We start from the raw sequence: 20493 nt of genomic DNA, 5'->3' as shown, positions 1-20493 counted from the left end.
CTTCTTTGATCAACACACATTTCTGGCTTAATAGTCAATCGTTTGACTTTATCAGTAGGTAAGTGAGTTTGTCAACACAGTTTATCCCATGTTGGGGAGAAAAGGGATGAAACCATTCATATTTTAGCAATTGATAATCTGTCCCCAATAGCCAGCAATTTGAACTCCATTCCAGAAGCTGCTATCCATTTGATTTATGCTCCAGATGAGTGAATGAAAGATGTAGTCAAAGGCAATTCTCCATGTATTTCATTATGAAAATATGGCAAGATCATTGTTTAAACTATTTAAAGTAAAATCTGTGACTGAAATGACAACATGTTTCCCCACTTCAAAGAAAGAGCTATATAAATTGGTTTTGTCTCATTTTAATTTTTTAAAGATTATTTAAGGACAGCTAGGTGGAACAGTGCATAGAGCACAGCCCTGGAGTCAGGAGGACCTGAATTCAAATCTGACCTCAGACACTTAATATTTAGCCTTGGGCAAACCATTTAATCCCATTGCCTTTCAAAAAAATCTAAAAACAAACATATGAACTATATGATATTGAAATGGAATGGGATTTTGAAGTCATATAATATCTTCCTTCCATAAAAATTTATAAGTGAGATAAAGTTGATTCTAAGTAACTTGCCCAAGGTTACAAAGTACTAAATAAAAACAACCATAATAAACCATGAAAATTCTTTATAATCAGCAAGCTACCACAATAGTCTAGGCATGAGATGATAGCTATCACCTGTATCATGTTGGTGAACAGAGGGTCATGCTCTGACTTAATAGTTTCATGGTCACTGTTCATGTAAAACTATATATATATATATATATATATGCAATCTGATATTAAGAAGACCAGTGTGGGGGCAGCTAGGTGGTGCAGTGGATAAAGCACCGGCTCTGGAGTCAGGAGTACCTGGGTTCAAATCCAGTGTTAGACACTTAATAATGACCTAGCTGTGTGGCTTTGGGCAAGCCACTTAACCCCATTGCCTAACAAAAAAAAACCTAAAAAAAAAAAAAAAAAGAAAACCAGTGGCAATGTTTTAAATGTGTACATTATGAGTACAATTTTCATTACAAAAGGCATCCTTTAAAATGTTATCAATACCCTTAGGAGATCTCAATACATTACTTTTTTTCTTGTACTGTCAATATCAGGTAGTTGAAAACTTCACTTCACAAATTCACTTCTAGTTGAAAAATTTCTGGTTTGACATTAACTCTACTAATGTAAAATTGAAGCAGTATCACTCAGTTGTTTTCCTTACTGTCATTACTCAATGCCATGAAGTTATTTGCAATTATGGCAAAAAAATGGCTTCATTTACTTGTGCTTCAAGACAACAACCCCATAAAAACAAATTGCTATCAGAAATTAATTTCATGTTTTATTTGTGTTCTATGACATATAGTTGAGAGAGAAGATGAGAAGGTACTGGAAACGGATGGGAACAGTTCCATCAAATTGTCTTTTTGCAGACCTGTTCAGATAAAAGAATTATCTGTCTGACATAAATCTATTGAATCTCAAGCAAATTCACATTAAGAAGGTCACATAATACCTACACAATACCAAAATATTATTAAAGATAACACCTTACCAGATCATTTCAATTTCAAGAAAGGGTATTGCTATTTTTTCCCTAAGTTTCACAGAGCAGGTAAAAAGTTTAATAGTTTAGTGCAGAGAGAATTTCAATTACAAATTTAGCCAAAAAGGAAAATCCAATTTTATTTTCTAACACTGCTTTTTTTTTTTTGCTGAGAATTACAGCCAAGGCTTCTCTAGAATTGTCCACTGTGTAACTACAGTCAACCAAATTCTTTCTGCAAAGGCAAGAGTGCCAGTTTCTTGACATTTTCAAAGTTGATGTGATCTTGAGAAATTATTAACGATTATATTTAGAGCATATTGGTGAGGAGAGTTTCTCTAGTTTACTATAGTTTGAGAGATTGAAGAGTGCATTATATTAGGAATTTTTATTTTCTTCTCCATCTAACCCTCCAGTCACTTATTTTAGGCATTTTTCTCTTTATCTTGAGTTAGAATTCTAAGTGTTCCAGAAAAATATGCAACTCTCAGTGATGGGAACATGTAGTGTGAAGCTTAGGAAACCATTTCACATCTGTTACATAGTTGTTTGATTTTGTTTCCATCTGAATGGTTGCAATCATAGCAATAATTATCCCTGTCTGAGAAAACAAGAAAAATGTAGCACCTAAATCCTCTTCTAATTTGGAGTGATTTGAACAAAAATGGGAAAATATCAGTATCACATCATATTAGAATTGACCCAAATGGGTCACCTCCAATTCAGCCTCAGGAACCTACTATGTTAACCTGGGTAAATGACAACACATCTGCTTCAGTTTCCTCGTCAATAAAAAAGTTGGAGAAAGAAGTAGCAAAGTACTCCACTATCTTTGTCAAGAAAATCTCAAATGGGGTAATGGAGAGTTGGGCATAATGAAAAAACAGTTGAATAGCAAAAATAAGTTCCCTGGATTTCTATCTTTGTCCTCTTGAAGCTTACCTTTTTAAAAAGATATCTGCATGGCTTTTCATGCAGACAATATTCACTGAATTTAAGGAATGTTGGACATGAGTAAAAAAGAAAAGTAAGCTATTTGAATTTTAGATTTCAAATAATTGTTATATAATTTCTTAGACAAAAGCAGATAATATTGAGTAAATATATTCTAATGATTGTGTTTGATTTTGTGTGAGTTTCTGAAAAATAGTAGTAAAATACCTATTAATAGCAATATCAATGGAGCAAATTGGAACAGCTATAAATCCCAGTAGAATAGGACATAGTTCAATCATATTATTTGTGATTTACTCTTCCCTAAGTTCTATTCTGAAACCACCTTGTGAGATGAAAAAGACTGAATAATCTTAAAAGGGTTTCCAGGAGACTATAAGCTTTGGTAAATTTTCTTATTGTATGGAGATGGCATCAATGAATATTACATGAAAAATAACTTTTCTCTCACCTCAGAAGTCCATCACCGAAGGTTTGCACCTAACTCAGAAATGCTATTTTTTGTGGATGGGGGAAATTTTGTATCACCATAGGGAGAAAAGTCATAAAAATTATAGATCTCAGAAATATTATAGTTTTTAAGATTTGTAAAATTTTATATAGCTTTGATTCATATGTATATTAATACATTTAAAATTTCGGTGACTTCAAGTTATGATGAAAATAATTCATGCAATGGGATTAAAGACAAAGGGTTGAAATTAGGAATAGGGATTCTTCCTTCTTCTCTTAAGCAACTTGATCCATAGTCTCACAATGGGAAATCTAAAAATAGGATTCATGTCATATGAATGTCTTTCTAATCATATACAAGCACCAAAGGCAATAAAGCATATTGGAAACAGGAGACTCCATGGGATATTAAAACAGTCACACAAACACGCAATGCCCCACATTAATACCTACATAATAAATATAGTACCACTCTCTTTCATTAATTTGATCACCATCCTAGGGTCTTTGTGAAATCCTCCAAACTTTTAGCACCACTTTATGATTTGTATTTATAATGGAAGGGAAATGGACAAGATTGGAATACAAATGAATTTTCTAAAACTTTATGAGTCCCACAAGAAAGTGTTCCAATACCATCTTAATCTCTTTATCAATTTTAATACTACTGAGGTAGACATATTCGAGATTTCTGAGTAGACTATGCATATATTTTATTATTTTTTTTCTTGGTATTTTTTCTATTCTTACTCAATAAAGTCCTTACTTGAATACTCCCTGACCTTCCATGCTGCTTCATGGAAGTACTGTCATAATGACCTACATTTACTAAGGTATTCTTATATGAAAACAGTTTACTTTGAGTAATTGTAGATTCTGAGTTACTTGAGCAGTTAATTCTATTGATAGTGTTCAATGCTGAGAATCTCTTATGCATAGTATGCACTCAATACATGTTAACTCTTTTGGTGTTGGGGCTTGTTATATTGGAAAAAAATACTTTGAGCTCTTATCTTGCCTAAAACCAGTTTACCAAACAACTTTCAGATAGCCTCCAAACAATGACACTAAATTTGTAGTCTCTTCCACCTCTCCAATCTCACTTCTAGTTCATTTTTATATTTTTTCTTTATTATAAGATGTTTTATTTGTTATTTAGTTATTTTTTTGCAAGGCAATGGGGTTAAGTGACTTGTCCAAGGTCACACAGCTAGGCAATTATTAAGTGTCTGAGGTAACATTTGAACTCATGTCCTGACTCCAGGACCAGTATTCTATCCATTGCACCACCTAACTGCCCCTGTTATTTGGTCATTTTAAGTTCATTTATAGGATAGTAAGGAAGAAACTAATATAAACTGCAATTATAATTGATTCTTTGTGAAGTTTGCATTTTAATCCAAATTTAGCACAAAAATATTCAGCACTGAGAAGAAAGGGGAAAAAAATTCAGCACTGAAAAAGTTAATTAAATTCATTAAACTGACTAGTTGGATGACATAAGAATATGGCACAATATAAAAGGAGACCAGTATGAAGTTCAAAATCTTATGGCACCACCTATCATTTCTGTACCTTTGCAGACCATCATTTTACTACATCTATCAATCAATCAATCTATCTATCTATCGATCTCATCACTTCAAAGCAGTGTACATGGTACAAAGTAGGCTCACTTCAAAACCATGTTACCTAAAATACATCCATCATCATCCCTTTCCCCTTGAAACTTTCACTCTGACTGTGGAAACCTGGACTCTGAGCTCTTATCTTGCTGGTGGTCCACAAAACAACTTTCAAGTTTCTTCTAAACACTGACTCTGCATTTATATTGACTCTTTCACCTCTCTAATTCCACTTCTATTTCACTTTTATGTCTTTCCTTCCTCTATTATAATGTAACTTTTTGAATATAATGACTATCTTTCTTATTTGTAATTGTACTCTGCAGTGTACTGTAGAAGACCTGCCACATAGCAAGATATTAACATTTTTGTGCATTCATGTATTCACAAGTATTTTTTTTTAGGATTTTGCAAGGCAAATGGAGTTAAGTGGCTCACCCAAGGCCACACAGCTAGGCAATTATTAAGAGTCTGACATCAGATTTGAACTCAGGTACTACTGACTCCAGGGCTCGTGCTCTATCCACTGCACCACCTAGTCGCCCCAATGAACAAGTATTTTAAAAAATTTTTAGGAGCCGTTATACATTATCAATTCAGATTGGGAATGCCATTATCTTAAATAAACAGCCTCAGTCATTTATTAGCTATGTGACCTTGGGCAAATCACTTAAACCTGTTTGCCTCAGTTTCTTCTTCTTTAAATGAACAGTAGATGGAAATGACAAATCAGTCATTTAACTTTGCCAAGACAACTCCAAATGGTCTAAGAAAAAATCAGAAACATCTGAAATGACTAAACAATAGCAAAAAGCAAAACATTTACACCAAAAAAGTACATGAACACAAATACACACACACACACAAACACACATGCACACACATAAATATACCCCAAAACATCCTTAAATAGCTATCAAGATATATTACCTTTGTTGAATTGAATTTAGAGAGTAAGTGGGGGACATTTTATTTATACTTGTTTAATTTTTCCCTTATAGTCAGTTCAACTTCATAAACTGAGTAAACATTTTTGGAACATGATTTTCTTGTCCATTATAATAACAACTTACTCTAGCCTGATTTAATTGAAATATTATAAGGATGTCATAATATTTAAACTCTTAATTTCATATTCCTTATCTTAATAAAAAGAAAAATACCATACAAGATAGTCTCTATAGTCCAATGCCTAATTTAAAAATAGGAAACTGACATATCCTAACCTACAGGAAAATTTATCTTTAAAGTTTGATAAATAAAAAAAATCTATTCCTAAGACTTTACATGGTATAATGGTTTAAATTAGGTCTTGAAAATGCAAGTTTTAGAATAAAATCATGCTTAACAAAAATTAATAAAAGAAGTAGCTATATCAATTTACAGATGACCTGGAAAGGAAAGATAATGAATATTTTGGATGATAAAAATAGGATCCAAATAGAAGATAGTATGCTGAAGGAAATTAAGTGACATTTTTTTTGTTACTATTTTCAGTTATTTTCAATCATATCTAAAAGTTTATATTTTATTTGGGTTTTCATGACAAAGATACTGGAGTTATTGGCTCTTTATTTCTCAAGCTATTTTGAAAATGGAAATAACTGAGATGAACATAGTTGTGACTTTCCCGGGGTCACACAGTATGGATCTGAGACTAGATATGAATTCAGAAAAATGGATTTTCAGGACTCTACAGCATTCTAGTTTCACCACCTAGCTGCCCCTAAATAAAATCTAGTGAAATGGAATTTAATAGGGGAAAATGTAAATTCCTATATTTGTTTTAAATAAATGGAGTTTACAAAGGCAGGATTATTTAAGCATGCTTTTGAAAAAAATTCATTGGAAAACTGCCTGTGTTGGGTAGTGATCTGAAGGTCAATATGAGTGAGCAGTTTAATATGAATGCTTTCAGATACTTTAAGAGAGAAGGTTACATTCTGAGAATGAAAAGGTGATAGTCCTTCCTTTTTCTTTTTTAGTTCAGAAAATATCTGTCTTGATTAGAGAAATGCCAATTAAAACAATTATGAGATATCACCTCACACCTTTCAGATTGGCTAAGGTGATAAAAAGGGGAAATGATCAATGTTGGAGAAGTTGTGAAAAGATTGGGACACTGGTGCATTGCTGGTGGAGTTTTATTATCTGACTGAAATGCCCAAAGAGAAATGAAACTGCTCATACCCTTTGACCCAACAATTCCAATTCTAGGACTATATCCAGGAGAAATTGTAAAAAAAAATGAGAAAAGTCCTCTATATTCCAAAATATTAATAGCAGTTTTTTTTGTAGTGGCAAAGAACTGGATATGGAGGGGATGCCCATCAATTGGGGAATGGTTAAACAATTTATGGTACATGAATACTATGGAATTTTATTGCTTTATAAGAAACCATTAAATGGTCAGACTCTAGAGAAGAATGGAATGACTTATAGGATGCAATGCTGAGCAAAGGGAGCAGAATCAAGAGAACAATATACACATAAACAACATTATGAGATCATCAGACTTGATGGAAGCAACTCCTCTTAGCAGTTCAGAGAACTAGAAAAACTATATTAGTCCAGCTATGGACAAAGTTATCCCCATGCAGAGGAAGAAACACAAAACAAAGCAAAATAAAAAAAGGTCCATCAGAATCTGAGAAACTGCATTCGTTTTTTTTTTAAATATCACTTATGTACTCTTTCCCTTAATTCTAGTTCTTCATACTAAAAATAACAAATCTGTAACCATGTCTAGAACAAATGTATGTGGATAATACTAACCTGACTCTTTGCCACTGAGGGTAGGAGGGTGGGAAGGGAGGGTGGCAGGAAATTTTATCACTTTAAAATATAGTTTGGCATATGGATTAATGTTGAAAAACTTTCATAACATGTATTCAGAAAAATAAAATATTAATTTAAAATAAAAAATATCCATGATAAATGTATTTATGAGCAACACATTTTTTTTGCTTCCTGCAGTATTATGTTTGATTTTAGGCATCCTCTTTTAGAAAAGGTATTCATAAGCTATAGAACATACAGAAGAAAGTGATGAGAATGGCAACTATCCTTGAGCACCTGTCATTTGAGAAATGACTGAAAGACCTAGAGAAACTGGATCAAAATGAAATAAAATATCTCCCTTTGAGTACTTGATGGGCTATTCTCTTTGATGGAAAAATATTTAGACTTGTTTTTTTTCAACCTCAGAAGACAAAATCAAATTTGATGTGAAGACAAATCTTCCAAAAGAAGATGAGCCATCGAAAAGTAGTTGAATGATTTGTAATTGTATATGGTGTAATAAGTATTGTTGGTCAATTGGATCAAATGACTGCTAATATCCCTTTGACCTCTGAAATCCTAAAAATTGAAGAAAATTCAAGGTATAAGGAAACAGATCTAAGAATTGCATAAATACTAAAAAATGATATCAGAAAAATTTACATATTAAAATGAACTTAGGTTTGAAAAACTAACAAAAATAAGAAAAAAATGTTTTCAGATATATGCAGATCAAGGAGAATAAGGAAGAGTTTCCATTTTGTTGGAAATTTTCTAATTCTTTTTTTTGTCTTTCAATAGATATGATGTAAATGCCACAGATGTAGTTTATTTGGGTTTCAACAAATAATTTGGCAATTTGTTTTTCCTTTGATGGATGGAGATGGAGATGGTGATGAGAGGATAAATTAGATAAAATTATTATTAGTTGAATAACCACAGTCATGTGTACTTCTCAGTGGACTTAGGTCAACTAGGATAAAAGAGGGCAAGAATTTCCAGAAACTCCTTCCCCCCAAAACTCCAAAAGTCATAAAATTATGACACTAGGCAAAATTTAGAGGGGCAGAACCCACAGAAAGACTGAGTGATACAATTTCCCAGTCCAAGACAACTTAAAAGTTCTACAACAAAGGTCTGTTCCACTGGGATGGAGGGCTGAAAAAAACTGTTCATATACAACACATTTCTGAACAGGGACAGGATGAAAGGAGAGAGTTAATGGAATAGATGAGAGTGCAGAGGAAGTGAATGGAGAAAAATACAGCTAGTGATAGCCACTGTGAGAAAAAATATTGAAGCAACTTCTCTCATGGCTGTGATAGGGAAGACAACTCATTCCAGAGACAGAATCATTGGAATCTGAAACCAGAAGAAAATATACTTTTCTTTTTTTTCTCTCTCAGTATTCTTGAGGTTTCTTATCTTTTTTTTTGGGGGGGTGGGAATGGGGATTGTGATTACTCTCACAACAATATTATTGTAATAATATAAAATAAACAAAAAACCACCCAAAAAATCCAAAACAAAAAAGACCGAAAAATCAGATTTGCATGCATGCAAGCGACTTTAGTGATCAGATCATTTTATATATTGTATGAATATGTATGTGTGATTGGTGCTTCATAATTGTCCCATATAACTTAATTTTCCCATTATTTTCTACCTCCCTTACTTGACTTTAAAAAATATAATTTTTCAGCTCTACTTAGAGGACTATTTGGACTCGAGCTTAGTTTGTAAACCTTTTGTGGCTTAGCATGTAGCCATTTTCGCACTATTTTCCTCTTTTTTTGATGTCATTTTGATCTTCCCTGTAACATGGTGATTTTCTATAGTTAAGACTATTTTGGGGTTTTTACTTATTTTTGTAAGTTGAGCACAAGTATACAAACTCAAACTTATTTTAATGGGGTACAGGTATCTAGTCATTGACCTGTCACATTGGGGCCTCAGTGTCTTGATCCCTGTACTTCGGTAATCTCACCCAATCCCAGCTTTTGTACTAATGATCTGGGACATACACAATGCCTTCTGCACCAGGACTAGATTTCTCATAGCCAATCTGCTATGACTGTAGCCTGTGGAACTTGGACCAGGGGTCTGGGTTATTGATCTGTGCTATTGTGCAGAGCCTCCCACTGACTTCCCTGGACTTGGTCTATGCTAGGCTGTGCTCCCCTTTTACCCAAATGAAAGAGATCTTTTGTTTATAAAATGATTTCTTGGAAGATTACCTGAGATGGAAAAAACTGTAAACTCCATCTTTGTTATGATTTCTGCCATTCCAGCATCTTTTTTAGAGGTTTCATTTAAAGTTATTTCAGAGGGAAACCGGGGAAAGCTCAGAGAGCTTACCAGCTTCTCTCAACCATCTTGCTCTGTTTTCCACTCTCCTCTGGGCATGAAATTTTAGGGCCCTACAATATAGTCAATTATTTGAAGGTCTGAAATATACCTGAGAAAAAGTATACTCCTTTCTATTCCCATTAAATTTTCTGCATGTCGAATATGCTTAACTTTTCTAAAGTTTTATTTTGTTTTAATTTAATGGTCAAATTTATCTAAAAGAGAAAAGTTGAGGTCTTCTACTAGTCTACTTTGCTATTTATTTCCTTATGTTACTCTTTTAACTTTTACTTTAGAAATCTGGATGTCATGCTTCTTATTGTTGGTGTTAGTTTATTATTTATGACCTTATAGAAAAACACAGTTTCTCTGTTTTTCATTTAAAATTAATTCTATTTCTGAGATTATTTTACTGTTCCTATTATTTTATTTTTCACCTGAATCATAGTAGATTCTTCTGTTATTTTTCCTCTTGGAGTCTGTTTCATGTATTTTTGCTTTTGTAAGGCAATGGGGTTCAGTGACATGCCCAAAGCCATACAACTAGGTAATTATTAAGTGTCTGAGGGCGGATTTGAACTTATGTCCTCCTGACTCCAGGGCCAGTGCTCTATCCACCGCACCTCTTAGTTGCCCTTGATTCATGTGTTTTTGTAAACAAATTATTGTTGGATTCTCTCCTCGAATCTAGTTTTCTATTTCTGTTTTATGAGTGAGATCATTTCATTCACATTCAAACTTATGATAACTATTTATTTTCATCATATTTTCCCCTTGTTTGTCCTTCACTATTTCTTTTGTTTTACCTGTTATTCTTTAAAAGTCCACCAGCTATTCTCTTCTTTTAATTTTTCCTCTCCTACTAATCTGGTAAGTGTATTCTGATAAGATATATTTTTATTCCTCTTTGTACGTTATTTCTTCTTTGAGATAATTCTGACAAAAGTATGCTTCAAGCATTGCCCTTCTTTCAATCATCTCCACTTTTAATATTTTATGTGAGATAATTTCCCCTGATGTTTCTCTCCCCTACACCTCTTTCCAATGCATTGCTCTTTCTCAACATAAGGAAAAAAATATTCCATTGTATTCAACTCACACCCAAGCCCTCTGCCTATATATAACCCTTCAAACTTCCCGAATAATGAAAAAGTTTATAGGAGTTACAAATAGTTTACCATATATGAATGCAAATATTTTAATCTTATTGATAACCTTAGTATTTTTTTTTTCATGTGATCTTATTATGCTTCTCTTAAATCTAGTCTGAATGCTACATTTTCTACTCACCCTTGGTCTTTTCATCAAGAATGTTTCAGACTTTGTCAATGCAATAAATGTCTAATTCTTGTCCTGAACGATTATACTGTTTTGAGGAATAGGTGATTCTAGGTAGTAATCATAACTTCTTTGCCTACTGCAATATCACATCAAAGGAAGTTTCAAAATTTTTTGATGTGGAACCTACTAAATTTTATATGATAATGACTGTGACTCTAGTATATTATAATCATTATTCATGGCTAATTAAAATATTTCCCCCCTTGATCGAGAAGCTCAATTATTGGACTTTAATATTCCTGGGTTCCCTTTGTGATTTATTTCAGGAGGAGATTGGTGAATTCTATTACTATCAATTTTACTCTCTTGTTCTAGAATTTAAGAGAAGTTTTCAATAATATTTTTTAGAGTTCATAATTTTCCTACATGACTCAGATTTCTTTTTTCATTTTCCTTCTTGTTCTCTGCATTGTTTTTTTTAATTTTTTTTAATTCTTTTTTAAATTAAATTAAAAAATAATGAAATTAAATAAATTAAATAATTAAAAACTAAAAAAATTAAATTTTATTTTTGAATTTTTACAATTTTACCCCCTAATCTTGCTTCTCTCCCCCCCATTCACCCACAGAATGCAGTCTCTTAGTCTATACAATGTTTCCATGCTATATACTGATCAAAGTTAAATGTATTGAGAGAGAAATCATATTGTTAAAGGAAAAAATGTAAGAGATAGGAAAATTACAGACAAAATCACTTTTTCAAAAAATTAAAGCTAATAGTCTTTGGTTTTTATTCAAACTCCATAATTCTTTCTCTGGATACAGATGGTATTCTCCATTGCAGATACCCCAAAATTGTCCCTGATTATTGCACTGATGGAATGAGCAAGTCCATTAAGATTAATCATCAACCAAGGCTAGGTGGCACAGTGGATAAAGCACCAGCCCTGGAGTACTTGGGTTCAAATCCGGTCTCAGACATTTAATAATTACCTAGCTGTGTGGCCTTGGGCAAGCCACTTAACCCCTTTTGCATTGCAAAAACCTAAAAAAATGATTAATCATCAACCCCATGTTGCTGTTACCATGTACAATGTTCTTCTCATTCTGCTCATCTCCCTCAACATCAATTAATACTCATCATTCCAGGCTTCTCTGAATTCCCATCTCTCACAATTTCTAGTAGAACACTATTGGTTCTATCTACATACCACAGTTTGTGCAGCCATTGCCCAATTGATAGCCATTCACTCAATTTCCAATTCTTTGCTGCCACAAAGAAAGCTGCTATGAATATTTTTATAGTGATATCCTGATCTCTTCAGGGTATAGACCCAGTATGGGTATGCACATTTATATCCTTTAGGCATAATACCAAATTGATCTCCAGAAAGGGTGGATGAGTTCACAGTTACACCATCAATGCATTAGTGTCTTAGATTCCCTATAGTCCTTTCAACATTGATTATTGTCCTTTCTTGTCATATTGGCCAGTGAGAGAGGTATAAGGGTACCTCAGAGATGCTTTAATTTTCATTTCTGTAATAAATGATAATTTAGAGAAATCTTTCATATGACTATGGATAGCTTTGATTTCCTCATCTGTAAATGGCCCCTGCATGTCCATTAACAATTTGTCAAATGGGGAATGGCTTGGTTTTTTTTGTTTAAATTTGACTCAGTTCTCTATATATTGTAGAAAGGAAACCTTTGTAGAAACACTAGTTGTAAAAATTGTTTCACAATTTACTGCATTTCATTTGATCTTGGTTACAGTGCTTTTGTCAGTGAAAAAGCTTTTTAATTTAATGTAATCAAAATTACTTAGTTTGTTTTTGATGATGTTCTTCCTCTCTTCCTTGGTCATAAACTGCTTCCCTTTCTATAAATATGACAGGTAAACTATTCCTTGATCTCTTAGTTTGCTTATAATATTTTTAAGTCTAATTTCTGTATCTATTTTGATCCTATCTTGGTATAGGGTGTGAGGTGTTGGTCTAATTCAAGTTTCCACCATACTAACTTCCAATTTTCCCAGCAGTTTTTATTGAGTGGCATTTTTATCCCCAAAGTATGACTCTTTGAGTTTGTCAAACAGCAGATTACTATAATCATTTCCTGCTATTGCATCTAGTCCATTCCACTGATCCACCACTCTATTTCTTAGTCAATAACAGTTTTACAGACGTCCTTTATGGTATAATTTTTTATCTGATAGTGCTAAGCCAACTTCTTTTGCCCCTAAAAATTAAATCCCTGGAAATTCTTGACTTTTTATTTCTCCCTATGAGTTTTCTCATATTTTTTTCTCATTAAAGTGTTTTTTTTTTTTTGAATTTTTATTGGTGGGGCACTAAATAAGTAGATTAATTTAGGTGGAATTGTCATTTTTATTATATAAGCTCAGCCTATCCATGAGAACTTGATATTTGCCCAGTTTTTTAAATCTAATTTTATTTGTGAGATAAATGTTTTGTAGTTATTATCATATCGTTTCTGAGTCTGCTTTCACAAGTAACCTCCGAAGTATTTTTTTTTTATTTTCTGAAGTTATTTTGAATGGGATTTCTCTTTCTAGTTCTTGCTGGAGAATCTTGCTAGTAATATATAGAAATGTTGAGTATTTATGAGGGTTTATTTTATAGCCTGTGACTTTTCTAAGGTTGATAGTTGTTTATAGTATTTTAGATGCATTTTTAGAATTCTCCAGGTATACCATCATGTCATCTCAAAGAGTGAGAGATTTGTTTCTTCTTTCCCAATTTAATTCTAATTTATTTTTCTTCTCTTATTGCTGAAGTTAACATTTTTAACAAAATATTGAATACTAGTGGGGATAACAGCCATCGTTGTTTCACCCCTGATCTTATACGGAATGGTTCTAGCTTACCCAATTTCATAAAATGCTTATTGATGATTTTAGATAGATAAAGCTTTTCACTCTAAGGAACATTCCTTTTAATCCTGTGGTCTCTAGTGTTTTTAGTAGGAATGGGTGTTGTATTTTATCAAAGGCTTTTTCAGCATATATTGATATAATCAAATGATTTCTGCTTGGGTTGTTCTTGATATGGCTAATTAAATTAACAGTTTTCCTGTTAACCATGCATTCCTGGGTTAAATCCTGCATTGTCGTAGTGTATTATTCTATAGATAACTTGCTGTAATCTCTTTGCTAAGATTTTATTTAAGATTTTGCATCGATATTCATTAGGGGCATAGGTCTATTATTTTCTTTCTCTGTTTTGACTCTTGCTGGTTTAGTGAACAGCCTCATATTGGTATCATTGAAAGAGCTCAGCAGAGTTCCATACTCACTTATTTTTCCAAAGAGTTTATATAGAATTTGAAATATTGTTCTTTAAATGTTTGATAGAATTCACTTGCAAATCTGTCTGTCCTTGGAGATTTTTTCTTGGGGCATTTAATAATGACTTATTGAATTTCTTTTTCTGAGATTAGGCTATTTATTTAGTGTCTTCTTCATTTAATGTGAGCAACTTACATTTTTGTGAATATTCATGCATTTCACTTCAATTATGAAATTTATTCCCACACATTTGGGCATAATAATTCCACATTGTTACTTTAACTTTCTCCTTATTATTTTTCATTTATGATACAGGTAATTTGGTTGTCTACATTCTTTTTTTAAAAATCAATTTAACCAGAGTTTTATCAATTTTATTGTTTTCTTCATAAGACCAACTCTTGCTTTCAATTATAAATTCAATAGTTTTCTTGCTTTTTATCATATTAATTTATCCTTTAATTTTTTTTTTTACTTTCTAATTTGGTATTTAATTGGAGCTTTGTAATTAGTTCCTTTTCTAATTTTTTATTTGCATGTTTAGTTCATTGATTTCCTCTTTGTCCAATTTATTCATCTATGCATTTAAAGATGTAATATATCCCCTGACAACTGCTTTGCCTGTATCCCATAAGTTTTTGTGTGTTGTCTCATTATTGTCACTATCTAGGATGAAATCATTAATTCTTTCTATAAGTTCTTGTTTATCCACTCATTCTTTAAAATGAGGTTATTTACTTTCCAATTAGTTTTAGGTCTGTCTCTCCCTGGCCCATTATTGCACATGATTTCTATTGTATTATGATCTGAGTAAGATGTATTCACTATTTCTGCCTTTGTGCCTTTGATTAATAGGTTTTTATGCTCTAGTACATGGTTAATTTTTGTGTAAGTGCCATGTACTGCAGAGAAAATAAAGTATATTACTTTCTGTCCCCATTTAATTTTCTCTAGAGGTTTGACATGTCCAGGTTTTCTAACATTCTATTTACCTCCTTAACTTCCTTCTTGTTTCTTTATGGCTAGATTAATCTAAATCTGAGAGAGGAAGATGGAGGTCTCCATCCATGTCTTCCTGTAATTCATTCAACTTCTCTAAAAATTTAGAGGCTATACCACAGGAAAATTGTGAAAATTTGAGCAGAGAATTCACCTTTAAAAAGGAAACTCAAATGGTAATTGAGGAAAATAAAATCCTAAAAATTAGAATTTAACAGTTAGAAACAAATGAATCTGAAAGACTACAAGATCCCATCAAACAAAATTAAAAGGGTGAAAAAAATTGAAGAAAATGTAAAGTACTTTCTAGGCAAAATGAATGACCTGGGCAATGAATCCCGGCAAGATAATCTACTAATCATTGGACTTCCAGAAAGCCTAGAGCAAGAGAAAAACCTAGAAAATATCATGCAGGAAATTATAAGAGAAAACTGCACCAACCTACTAGAGCAAGATAACAAAATAACAATTGAAAGAATCCACTGGAATCCAAAGGAAAGATATTAAACAAAAGTGGAGAAAGATAGCATGGAGGGAAATACAGAATTTCATATTCTTAACTGTAAACGTGAATATGATGAACTGTCCATAAAAAGGAAATGGATAACAGAATGGTTTAAAAACCAGAATTCTACAATCTGTTGCTTGCATGAAACACATTTGAAAAAGAGAGATACACACAGGGTAAAAGTAAAAGGTTGAAGCAAAATATATTATGCCTCAGCCAAAGTAAAAAAAAAAAAAAATCTAGGGTAGTGATCCTAATCCCACAAAAAGTAAAAGCAAAAAATCAATCTTTCTTAAAAGGCACCATTGGTAATGAAGCTCAACAATTGCTTAAACTGTTTGCACCTAGTGGTATAGCATCCAGATTCCTAGAAGAAAGGCTGAGTTAATTACGAGAACTAGACAGTGAAACTTTAATAATGGGAAACCTCAATCTTCCTCTCTTAGAACTAGATAAATCTAACAACAAGATAAACATGAAGGAAGTTAAGGAGGTAAATGAAATCTTAGAAAATTTAGATAGGATAGACTTCTGGAGAATATTTAATGGAGATAGAAAAGAATATACTTTTATTCTTGGCAATGCATGGCACTTCCTTCATCAATATTGACCACAGACTAAGGCAAAAAAAACCCAAACAAATCAAATGCAGAAAGGCATGGTATTCTCATACCATGATGCAATAAAAATTTACATGTAATACAGGGTCAGGGAAAGATAAATGAAGAACTAATTGGAAATTAATTATTTTTTCTTAAACAATGACTATATGAAACAGCAATTAATAGAAATAAGGAAAAATGAAAACCAAGAAAATGAAAATAATGAGACATCATACCAAAATTTTGGGGATGCAGCAAAGTCTGTTTTGAGGGGAAAATTTATATCTCTAAATGCCTATAGGAATAAAAGAAAGTGGAGTAGAAAAAGACATCAATGAACTGGGCATTCAACTAAAAAAAGCTAGAAGATGAATAACTTAAGTAACTCCAATTAAATAACAAATTATTCAATGTATTGAAAATAACAAATTTTGAAAATCAAGGGAGAGTTTAATAAAACAGAATGGAAGAAAACCATTGACCTCATAAACAAATCTAAGTTTTGGTTTTATGAAAAAGCCAATAAAATAGATAAACCTGATTAATCTGATTGTAAAAAAAGAGAGAAGATAACCAAATAACCAGCATCAAAATTGAAAAGGGTGAACAAACCACCAATGAGGAATAAATTAAAGAGATAATTCCGATCTCTGATGCAGAACTATATGTTAATAAATTGGACAACTTGAGTGAAATGGATCAATATTTAAAAAAAATTAAAACTGCCCAGATCAACAGAAGAGGAAATAAATTACATAACTATCACCATTTCAGAAAAAGAAATGAGAGAAACCATCAATAAACTCCCTAAGAAAAAGTCACCAGGTCCAGATGGATTTACAAGTTAATTCTAAAAAAAATTTAAGGAACAATTAATTCTTATTCTACATAAACTATTTTTTAAAAAATAAGAGAGGAAAGAGTTCTGCCAAATTCCTTTTATGACACCAATATTGTACTGATACCAAAACCAGGAAGAAACAAAACAAAGAATATTATAGACCAATCTCACTAAAAAACATTGCAGCAAAAATCTTAAAAATTTTCATAATGAAACTACAGAAAGGTATTACCAGGATAAAGTAAACCATAATTTTGTTGGATTTATACCAGCCAGGCAGGTGTGCTTCAACATTAGGAAAAATCTCAACTTGTTTAAACATATCAGTAGTAAAACCAACAGAAATCATAGGATCATCTAAATAGATGCTGAAAAAGCCTTTGATAAAATACAACATCCCTTCCTATTAAAAACACTAGGAAGTTAAGGGATAAAAAGAGTTTTACTTAAAATATAAATAGTATCTATCTAAAATCATCAATTAATATATTCAATGGAAATAAACTCAGAGCATTTCCAGTAAATTCAAGGGTGAATCAGGGATGCCCATTATCACCATTACTATTCAATATATAGTATTGCAAATGCTAATAGTAGCAATAAATGTAGAAAATGAAATTGACGAAATCAGAATTGACAATGAGGAAGCAAGAAATTCACTCTTTGTAGATGATATGATGCTATACCTACAGAACCCGAGAAAATCGTCTAAAAAACTCCTTGCAATAATTAACAAATTCAACCGAGTAGCAGGATATAAAATAAACCCAGATAAATCATCAGCATTTCTTTATATGAACAACAAAACCCAAGAACAAGAGATAGAAAAGGAAATTCCCTTTAAAATTTCTGTAGATAACATTAAATACTTCGGAATCTACTTCCCAAGACAAACCCAGAACCTGTATGAACACAATTATAAAGCTCCCTTCACCAAAATAAAATCAAATCTAAAGAATTAGAAAAATTTCAAATGCTCATAGGTCAAGAGAATATAATACAAATGACTATTATACCTAAATTAAATTATTTATTCAGTGCTATGCCAATCAAACTACAAAAGAACTACTTTATTGAACTGGAAAAAAATAGTTGCAAAATTCATCTGGGACTCCAAATGGGCAAGAATAGCAATGGAACTGATACAAAAAAAAATGTAAAGGAGGGTGGCCTAGCTTTACCACATCTCAAATCATGCTATAAAGCAGCAGTCATCAAAACTACCTGGTACTGGTTAAGAAATAGAGTAATGGATCAGTGGATTAGGATAGGTTCAAAAGAAACTGCAGAAAATGACTCCAGCAATCTACGATTTGAGAAATCCAAAGACATCATTTTCTCAGATAAGAACTCACTATTTGACAAAATGTGTTGGGAAAACTGGAAAATAGTATGGCAGAAACTAGGCATAGATCCACATCTCACACCCCATACCAAAATAAGGTCAAAATGGGTACAGGATTTAGAGTAATAACATAGATGAACTAATAAATCAAAACCATACTCTTTTTATCTGATCTATGGGAAAGGGTTAAATTTATGACCAAACAAGAATTAGAGTGCATTACAAGCTTCAAAATAAATAATTTTGACCATATTACATGAAAAATATTTTGAACTAATAAAATCAATGCTGCCCAAATAAAAGCAAATATTTATTTTCAAAGCAGAAAGTTGGGAAACAGTCTTCACAACCATTTCTGATAAAGGTCTCATTTCTAAAACATATAGAGAATTGCATCAGATTTATGAGGTCACACGTCATTCCCTAACTGATAAATTGTCCAAGGACATAATAGACAGTTTTCAAATGAAGAAATTAAATCTATATAAAAATTCTCCTAATCATTATTGATTAGAGAAATGCAAATTAAACAACAATGGGATATCATCTCACACCTATTAGACTAGCCCAGATGAGAAAAGGGAAGATGATCATTGTATGAGAGGTTGTGGGAGGATTGGGACATTGATTTATTGCTGGTAGAATTGTGAACAGATCCAATCTTTCTGCAGAACAATAGGGAACAATGATCAAAGGGCAATAAAACTGTTCATACCCTTTGGCCCAGCAATTCCAATTCTAGGTCTACATTCAGAAGAAATTGTAAAAAATGGGAAAAGTACTACATGTTCCAATTATTCATAGCAGCTCTTTTTTGTAGTGACAAAGAATTAGAAATTGAGGGAATGTCCATCAGTTGGGGAATTACAAACAAGTTATGGTACATGAATACTATGGAATATTATTATTCTATATGAAACTATATATGGTTGGACTCTAGAGAAGAATGGGGTGACTTATGGCATCTGATCCTGAGCAAAGGGAGTACAGACAAGAGGAAAACATACACATCAGCAGTGTTGTGAGATCAACCACCTTGATGGACTCAATTCTTCCTGACAGTCTAGAGAGGTTGGAAAATGATATTAGATTGGTTAAAGATTATTTTATCCCCAACCAGAGGAAGAAAGACCAAAGAAAACAAAGCACACACACACACACACACACACACACACACACACACAAACACAATAAAAAAAATCCACCCTTACCAAATCTCATAAAACACTTTATACAAAGTATCTCTTATATATACCTCTTTCCCTTAATTCCACATGCCAAAAATTACTAATTTGTATATATTTTTAGCAAAATATATTTGTAAAAAGATCAACCTGACTGTTCCCTACTGAGGGCATGGTGGTGGGAAGGAAGGGTTGAGGGAAATTTTGTAAATGGGAAACATCCATGTATAAGTGGATAAAAAAATTAAAAAATATAGTTGATTTGAACAAATATTTTTTCTGACAAGAACATATTAGATGTAGTAATTGAAAAACTCTCCATATATACAATTTAATTCATTCTCATCTGTTTTATAGAAAACATTTACACAAATTGGGTAAATATCTTGCACTAACTACCATAAACACCAAGTATTATTGTATGAATTCACAGTTATATACTCTCATGCCAAAATTATTTATGGTTTTCAAAAGATACTTGAATCTATAAAGGGTATCTAATATTTCATATTGTAGAATTGGAATCTTCCAAATGAAAAGATATATATAATATATATATATATATATATATATATATATATATATATATATACAGTATATATATATATATAGTATATATATATATATATATATATATATATATATATATATATATATATATATATA

The sequence above is a fragment of the Macrotis lagotis genome, chromosome 3 (assembly GCF_037893015.1).
Source record: "Macrotis lagotis isolate mMagLag1 chromosome 3, bilby.v1.9.chrom.fasta, whole genome shotgun sequence".
NCBI lineage: Eukaryota > Metazoa > Chordata > Mammalia > Peramelemorphia > Peramelidae > Macrotis > Macrotis lagotis.
Note: the sequence above shows the minus strand (reverse complement) of the source record.